Source organism: Octopus bimaculoides, chromosome 17, assembly GCF_001194135.2.
Source record: "Octopus bimaculoides isolate UCB-OBI-ISO-001 chromosome 17, ASM119413v2, whole genome shotgun sequence".
Classification (NCBI taxonomy): Eukaryota; Metazoa; Mollusca; class Cephalopoda; order Octopoda; family Octopodidae; genus Octopus; species Octopus bimaculoides.
The window spans coordinates 38,629,751-38,638,173 of NC_068997.1; the positions used below are offsets into that span (position 1 = coordinate 38,629,751).

Sequence of the window (8,423 nt, forward strand, 5' to 3'; positions counted from 1 at the left end):
ATATATATATATATATATATATATATATACGCGCGCGCGCTGGGTTTGAATATAAAGCGTAAATTGATTTTTGTGATTTATTTCACAACACTAGTATTTCCGTGTGCTCAATTCACAGACGGAAGTTTATTAACTGTTTATAATCCTAAACGATGAACGTAATATTTTGAAATATAAATAAAAGTTCCAGCTTTTATTTATTCACATGAAATTACTTTCCTAACTTCAACCAGTGATATAATAATTAGTATTAATAGCCTCGCATAAAATTACACCAAGTTTTTCATAAATAAACTTTGAGTGCAGAAGAGGTGGTACCTAAAAGCTAAGATCGACTAATTGAAAGTAACATTATTGTCTAAGCTCTCATCCTTTTAAATTAGATGAAACGTCATCACTTGCACCAACTTATTTCCTTTTACAAACAGACAAATAAAATCGCAACGGCTTCTCAAATCTGCTTAAGGTAAAGGTGCATGGAAATATCTGTTTACGGTTTGATTAGATAGATGTTAATTGAAGTGAATTTGGTGTGAAAATTCGACGTCATAACACTTTTGTTGTGGTCAGCGTATGGAAATCGACGGAGAAAGTTAAGAGACTTAGTGACACTGAAATGACAATATTTTCTTCACCAGTCACAAAACCAAGTATCACTACTGTCCATTACAAGTACTTATTTAACCAACTCATGATTCAAATGAGAACTGAAACTCTCCACTCAAAATAATTTTGCCGCAACAATGACCATAGAGCATTTGAAACAAAGAAATAACATTACGGGTGACCCTAATCATTATGACAACTAGATAGGTATTCAAGAACATCAGGAGGTTAATACAAACAGCTAAAGGAAGAGAGTGGAATGGTTCAGAGTTTGTGAGTATCCGATAGATATTCCTCTAACAATAACAAAAGGTTTTGAGAGAGATGAAATTAGATATGTTTTAAACCAGTGATATACGATCTTGCTTTGCAACTTGAAACAAAATATAGTAATAAAGGAGGCACAAGGTATCGAAAAACAGTCTTTGTTGGTCAAAAATAAACAGACTAATTCCCATCTGTCTTAGTATACTAATTGGATAAACCGAGTTGATAACTTTACAGTAATACTAAATATTTAAGCAGCAACATCTGGTTTAAAATTTAACAATAGATATAGAAACCTCTAAAATGATATAATCATTGATAAGTTAACTTTATACGAAGACAGAAGATTAAGAAACTTACCAAGAGTAGTGACATGCCGATATGCTGTGTTATCTTCGTACATGATATCAGGAATCAATTTTTATCAATAAAACCCCTAAAACTACCGAAACATTTAATGTTACCTGCTTCAGAGGAGTCAAGTAGGAGTTATCTATCCTTGACTACTTCACAGAATAGAAGAATTAAAGTTTATTGTTCGGTTATTGTGGTCTGTAATTCGATTACTTGTTGAATGTTAAGAGTATAAATCATTTTTTGGGGTCCTCGTAGTTGGTACTGTTAGATGCATCACAGCTAATGGAAGAGATTTTATTCAAGAATTGATAGAAGTATTTCTGCCTCATACTTTTCAAATGACAAAGTATAGGTTCTGCATTCGCAGCTTGCTAAAATAGTTTGCCATATCAGTAACAAAGTTGTAAAATTACTCTAGCTGTACTGTATTAAGTTACAGAATTTAAAAATTTTTATTTTTATTATTGATTCAACGTTAGAGGCTATGAGATTAGGCCTGAACAAATCTAGCATTTTACTAAAGACATTGGCGACTAGGTCAAGTGACGAGCTTCCCTGGAAGCTTAAGCTGCGAAATATCTTGAAGCTAATTTAGATCATATACGTTTCATACATCCTCTTCCTAGCGTTAATAGTCAAAGCACCCGACAAATTCGGATGCAGTTTCAAGCCACGCTTAAATACCAGTTCACTTGAAAGACGGCTGCTAAAACGTAAGAGAAAGAGTGTTATACAATCTTATTCTTTTATAAATAATCATATCCTTTTGTAAGAAATATTTTAGATTTGATAGGAAACTTTTATTCCTGGTTGAAAGTGATTTGCTTCAATTACGCGCTGCTAATACCATTACAAAAAGCATGAATAGAGTTCTAAGCTTTCGGTCAGGGCGAGATCCACAACTTCTGCGGCCGAGCGGAACAAAATCCTGAAATACCGCGATCTGTCGGCCAACTACATTTTCAATCCTGTGGCGTTCGAGACGTTGGTGGGGTCGGACCACTTACTGCGAGATTCCTGTCTTTACTGGAAAATCACCTTGCAGAGGTAACTGGTGAGGCTCGTGAGGGCGCTTGGCTTTTTCCGGCGCATCGTCCTCGCCATCACTCGCGACAACGCTGCAAGCGTGCTGGCGTGTCTTAATATCCATTAGAAAAGTTTCCCAGCGCCCCCAACTTTTCAACCTAAGGTGGTGAATTGTTTTTTTTTTTGCTTCTTTTTCCTTCTTTCTTTTTAATTTTTTCAATTGTGTTCTCTGTTTTGTCCAGTTTTCTAGTTTGGTTTTGTAAAACGGTAAACTTCCTTGTTATAGTGTACCTTCTTATTGTGTGCGAGACAACGTTCAGTTGGATAATATTTCTGAGTCGCACAACCTAGAGTGTAAGTTTCTATACCCCGTTTGGGTTTTTTGTGGGGTATTTTTTTAGTATCGCATTGGTAAAGGCGAAATCGTAAACCAAATAACCTTCGTTCACCTAAACAATTGAGAAGCGTGCACGTATGTATGATCAAGTACAAATATGTGTTGGAGTGGCTTCAGCTTTTCATAAAAGAATGTGGCGAACGCTGTAGAACAAGTAAAACTCAAAGTTCGATGCCGTTTAAATTCTCAGTTCAATTCTGTTTGAATTTGCACTGGTGTCCTTGTTTCCTACAAATGTCTGGCCCCTGATTGTGAGAGCGTTAGTACAAACATGTTGATCAACATGTAGAAGTATACGCACGGCCTGTACCAGACCAACCGCCCCCAATTCAACTACTTCCAAGGCAGAAATACGAGAGGACACAGCCTGAAATTGGGAAGATCACACTGCAGGCCGAACATTAGAAGCTGCTTTTTCGTACAGGGTGTGACTGCCACCTGGAACAGTCTGCCGAACAGCGTGGTCGCAGCTCCATCAGTCAATGCCTTCAAGAACAGGCTTGACGCACACTGGAGGGAGCTTCGGGCAAAATTTGACCCTGTCTGTTACTATTAGCTACAACTGTCGAAGTGTTGTACCACACATGACAAATTAATTGTACTAGTGGAAAAGGACCTACGAACAAGCTCCTGGGAGCTTCAACACGGAGACCATCCAGTATCCAGTAAATTATTTTAATTGTCAACTTGTCTGAATTTGATAGCCTGGGCAGAGTGGAGTTTCAACTTATGAGTTTATTTTTGTGTGCAAGAATAGACATTTCGACATAAACATATTGTGACAGATTTCTGCTGGGTGTTCATAAATTATTTTTACGGCTTCTGCAATGCATCGTCTAAATCTGTTGCGTACAACCGATGGAACCCACGATAAAGTGTTCTGGGTACTACTAAAGCAGCACGGTCCCGAATGCGCAGTCGCGCGTCCGCACTAGCTAGTCGTGAGTGGTCGATCCTAACCCTATCCCTATCCCTAACCCTAACCCTATCTCGCGTGTGCAAATGAATACGTGTTTAGGGTTAGGGTTAGGATCGACCACTCACGACTAGCTAGCGCGGACGGGACCGTGCTGCTTTAGTAGTACCGTGTTCTGATGTTTCTGATAAAACTTTGTCAATAAACTCTTATAAATTATCTTTATTTTTCTCTTTTTTGAATTCTTCAAATTGTAAAGGTATAGATCCTCTATTTAATATTCTGGAATATCGAGTGTGACGTTTTGCACACGTTCTAATTCATAGTTTTAAATATAGACACGTACCCCGTGATTTCTGAAGAGTTGAACGTAAGTTTTGATGCACAACTCGTATTTCATTGTACTTGACATGTTTCCTACTGTGTAAAGAAATCGTTTGTTGAGAAACTACCTCTCATCCTGTCAGAAATAGCATATTGGTTTTAAAGAATATTTAACAAATATTTGGAAACAGACCGGTAGCAATGGATATGAAAGATAAGAAAGTTGATGAGGTAAATAAATTATTTATTGTTTTTATTAAATCAATCTTCGATAAACAAGGTACTGGAGGAAATGTCTTTGATTTTAGGTCTACTCGATCAAAATTGATTTGACTCTTGACGAGGTGTCTTCTAGGGAAACCCATCCAATAACTCCCGTTCTCAGATTTTTAGCGATTGATATGCAAGTAATGACTTTTGATAGCCATTATTGAACAGGTCTTTTTATAGCTCGTTGCATTCATAAATCTGTATTCCCCAAAATGAATTGATCCGGACAAGTGTAGCTTACTCCGTTGTCAAAGGGAGTTTCCCAGTTTATTTTTAGTCTATTGTCGAAAGCGAGGCTCCCCGGGGGTGACGTGGCTTTACGTCATAGAATCCATTTTGGCAATTCGGAGTTGTGGTAAACATTATATTTTTCACGTCTGTCATCTGCTGTCATTTATATTTGCTAATAACCTGAACCTTGTTCGTCTTTGTAATTATGTGTAGCTATGTATGTAATAATGCATAATGTATTTGTCTGTCAGTGTATATATGTGTATATATATATACATGTTGATGCATGTTCTCGCGTTGTCACTGTTTTATCATTGCACATTCCTGTATTTCTGTTTATTGTGTCTTTACTAAATTTGGTTTAGTTCGATGAACTCGATCACATTTACTTCCATTCGATACGAGCCCCTCTATTGTGCTTAAAAGTAATATATAATTTAGAAAGCAAGCGTCTGCCTAGTCTCTTATGTTTCTGCAGAAAAAACTATTAGGATGTCTGTCAAAGGCAATCTTTTTATTTCAGTTACTTTTGAACTTGACGATATGACTATTTTTGACGGTGTTTCTAAATTGCTGTAGATGCTTACATTATTATAAATGTGTGCGTGGCACAACACGTTAATAACTTCACACAAGTGTTGTCTTGAACTGTAGAACGTACAACTATTTCTTTAGTTCAGATCTCAGTAGCTGTCTCAGATTGATTTTTGTTGCTTATGTGGCAGTCACTGAAAACCTGTCGCACTTAAACTCTTTCGAAAACTAAAAGTTTTCTGTGGAAGTAATTGATATATGTGTGTGCGTGTGTCGGTATTTATTATTATCATTACTTGGTGATAGTTACTGTTATCTTTAAGGCAAGAAAAAATTATAAATGGAATTTTGAGTGTGAATTAAAACATTTTGCTAACGATTAGAATTCTTTGAAAAGTGCTAAGTCAAACGTTTCGAGTTTAGTCATCATCATAACGAGGAGAATGTAACTGTATCTATAATTTGAGAACAACGATCCCTCATATACAAAATTCATTAATTTGGATAAGTGCGCGTGTCATGGAGTAAGATGCAAAACATTGGAACCAGTTTACTTTGATGTACTTTCACCTGACATTTCCTGAATATAGTATAAATATTATGCAGGGTTATTTAAATACATTGAAACCCTAATGTTATTTAAATTGAATGGTCTCGGGTATACGAGTGTTATGAAATTATAGGACAACTTTAATAAAATTTTATCATGTAGAAATGTTATTGTAAAAGTTTGAAGCCCCAAACCAGGTGAAAAGATGTAACAATGTAACACTCATCCTTTAATTATTAGAATATGCCATCCCATTTTGAAATTTTAATCTGACTGTAGTCCAAGTGGAAACTCTTGAAGTGACTACAAGAGAAAGTATCAGAAATTGTTTTACTTGACTTCACAGATTACAAGCAGCATTTCCGCTATGATATTCGATTGGACTAATCAATACAAATATTCTGAAAAGTACACCATGTTACAATGTTTGTGACTACATACCCTCAATAAAAAGTTATAAGGCTTTCAGATTTGAGTTTAAGGGTAAAATTTGCTCAGTGTGCTCAATTGTATTGTACATAAAAGAGATGTTGAAAATGAACTTCATAATCTTAAAATAATGCTCATTTTGTTCTTGTGATGTGAAGGAGGGAAAAGACGGAAGCAAAGAGAGAATTACGGCAGTCTTACCTGTCGGTCCGGAAAAGGGTCGCTCTCAACGTGCACGTGCTCTGTCTCGATCTGCAAGATTCACTCAATGTCCACGTGCTGTCTGTTTAATGCATCTGCTCTCATGCGCTGTTTGCCACCAACTGACTGCTCGCGCCTCGCTAACCCCGCATGCCCACCGCAGCCCTTCCGGTAGGACCCACAGGACCCACTTCCAACAGGACATGCCTACTCCCTCACTTCCAACAGGACATGCCTACTCCCTCACTTCCAGTCCGTTCCTACAACACAGCCTAGCTCATGCGCCCCCTGATCTGAAGATCATTCAGCCAACCTGCCCACACCCTCTCCTCAACCCTGACCACACGCCTTAACTTGTCACGTATTCAGCCAACCAGTGAGGAGGGCATCGCTCTCTCTGACTGCCATGGGGCTTCAGGACTGGACTCATTTCCTTGCATGTTGCTGCTGGCTTCGTCCTCTTGTCCATTGCTGTTGGCCCCATCCTCCGTCGCAGTGATGATCCTGTGCACATCCAAAACACGACGTGGCATGCCATCTATGGACACATTGTTCCTTGAATTCACAGAGGTTATTGTCCCCTTTCCCCCACTGTGATGTGCACCGCGCATTTGGGGGTTTAACCCAGACTTCTTTCCTGACCTGCACAAAGGCATTCTCTTTCTCTTCTGTGGGTTGCGGCGATGCAGTACATGGATGTCGCCACTCGTACTTGAATATTGCCCTGTGTAACACTGACTCCTCAACCTGTCCCGTCCTGGGCAATATATTATACCAAAAAAACAACCTTGACTAGTGAGATGTAGCCCCTCTCTGCTATGGTTTTGATGGTGCAATGATGCTTCTCCACAACCCCATTTCCACTTGGCTGGTATGCCGCCCTGAAGAAACGGCTAACATGCCACTTTTCGAGTGTTTCCCCCAGCACCTCCGAGTGAAACACTGTGCCATTGTCTACAAGCAGCTCATCCACGGGGCCTCATTCTAGGAATATCTCATTCAGTATTCTTGTGGTTTCCTCTGCGGTCCCCATTTTCTTCACCCTCCATATGGCCAACCGCCCTGGTCCAGTCGACCATTGAGAGGTATGTCCCCTGTCAGTAGTGCGTCACATCCACTGCCAGTCGTTTCCAGTTGTGTTCCACTGGAATGCTTCCTGCCCCATGCACACCCGGAGTGGGGTCAATGGACTGGCATCTGTCGCAGCTCCCAACTACTCCTTGCACACTCTGCCTGGTCACGCCTGAGTCAACTTTCCTGGCTAGGAACAGGGTCCTGTTCACCCTCATGTGGTGCGTGGTTTGCAATCTCCTCAGCTCCGAGTCACTCAGTTGACACACTGCAACCACTCCTTGATCTAGATCCTCTGGCACCTGCAACCAGGCTTTCTTTACTCTGGTCAGGACGTCCACTCTATTCCTCTCAGAAGGCTCAAAAACCACACTCAGACTCCAGTTAAACTTGGCAGCTAGCTTGCCCAGAATTCCCAAACGGTGTTTTATCAGCATCTCTGTGCCCCCTTTGGTTCACACCCTCCACTTGCCAGTGACCACTAACCCCCACCCATCTAAGTACAGTGGCCAAATCGGTCCAGATCTTGACGGTATGCAGCCTCCACCTCAGGGCTAGGTTCAGCCCCTTCAACACGGCATCCAGCTCTGCCACATTGATGTGGTTGCAGTTGTCCTTCTTCCTTAGCCAGGCCACATCCTCCACCTTGACTCCTCCAATTTCCAGGACAAGTCCCATTGCTATGCTGCTGGCATCACACCACACGATCCCATTCTTCAGTTTGGGCACATACCAGTTTCCTCTTACTGGGTCCTCCACAGTCACTTTCTCCAAGACTTCTTGGATCATGGCGGTTGTCTATTCACCCACATTATCACTTTACCTCACTCCTTCAGCTTGCCTCTTGATGAAGCTATTTGCCGTCCGGAGCCATCCTGCAATCGGGTAGTGTTCCAGCAGTTTCCTCCACACAGAAAACAGTTCTCACCTACTCATCTTGGAGTCCTGTTCTGGGATCTCATTTCCTCTCCGAAACACCAACGTGCCAGCCTTGTCTCTCTGTAGCTTGAGTCCCAGTGCAGCTCCTCCTTCCTTTCCCTCTGATGGTTTGGCAGTTAGCCCAAAACTCTTCAGGTGGCTTATGACCTCCTTTGCCGACACTATGCTCTCATCCACCGGGATGTCATCAATATGGGAATTGGTGGCTCTTTTCACTTTGTCTGCCTTTCCCAGGAGGGTTTTGAGAATTGTCGCCATAATCTTCGGTGCTGAATTTAGCCGGAATCCCAAACTAGTCAGGCAGT

General features: G+C 40.6%; 1 protein-coding gene and 1 long non-coding RNA gene across 2 annotated transcripts in view; one reads left to right on the forward strand and one right to left on the reverse strand.

Annotated features, from left to right (window-relative positions):
* The window catches only part of LOC106884445 (uncharacterized), a 10,559-nt gene extending 8,955 nt beyond the window's left edge, over positions 1 to 1,604 (reverse strand). The window contains exon 1 of the long non-coding RNA XR_001411244.2: positions 1,234 to 1,604. This is a non-coding gene — a long non-coding RNA (uncharacterized LOC106884445). The remainder of the gene's footprint in view (positions 1 to 1,233) is intronic.
* A 2,852-nt stretch (positions 1,605 to 4,456) lies between these two features.
* LOC106884436 (protein PRRC1-A) overlaps positions 4,457 to 8,423 on the forward strand; it is a 37,599-nt gene continuing 33,632 nt past the window's right edge. Inside the window, exon 1 of the mRNA XM_014935827.2 lies at positions 4,457 to 4,518. The gene's annotated coding sequence lies outside the window, so the exon portion shown is untranslated. The remainder of the gene's footprint in view (positions 4,519 to 8,423) is intronic.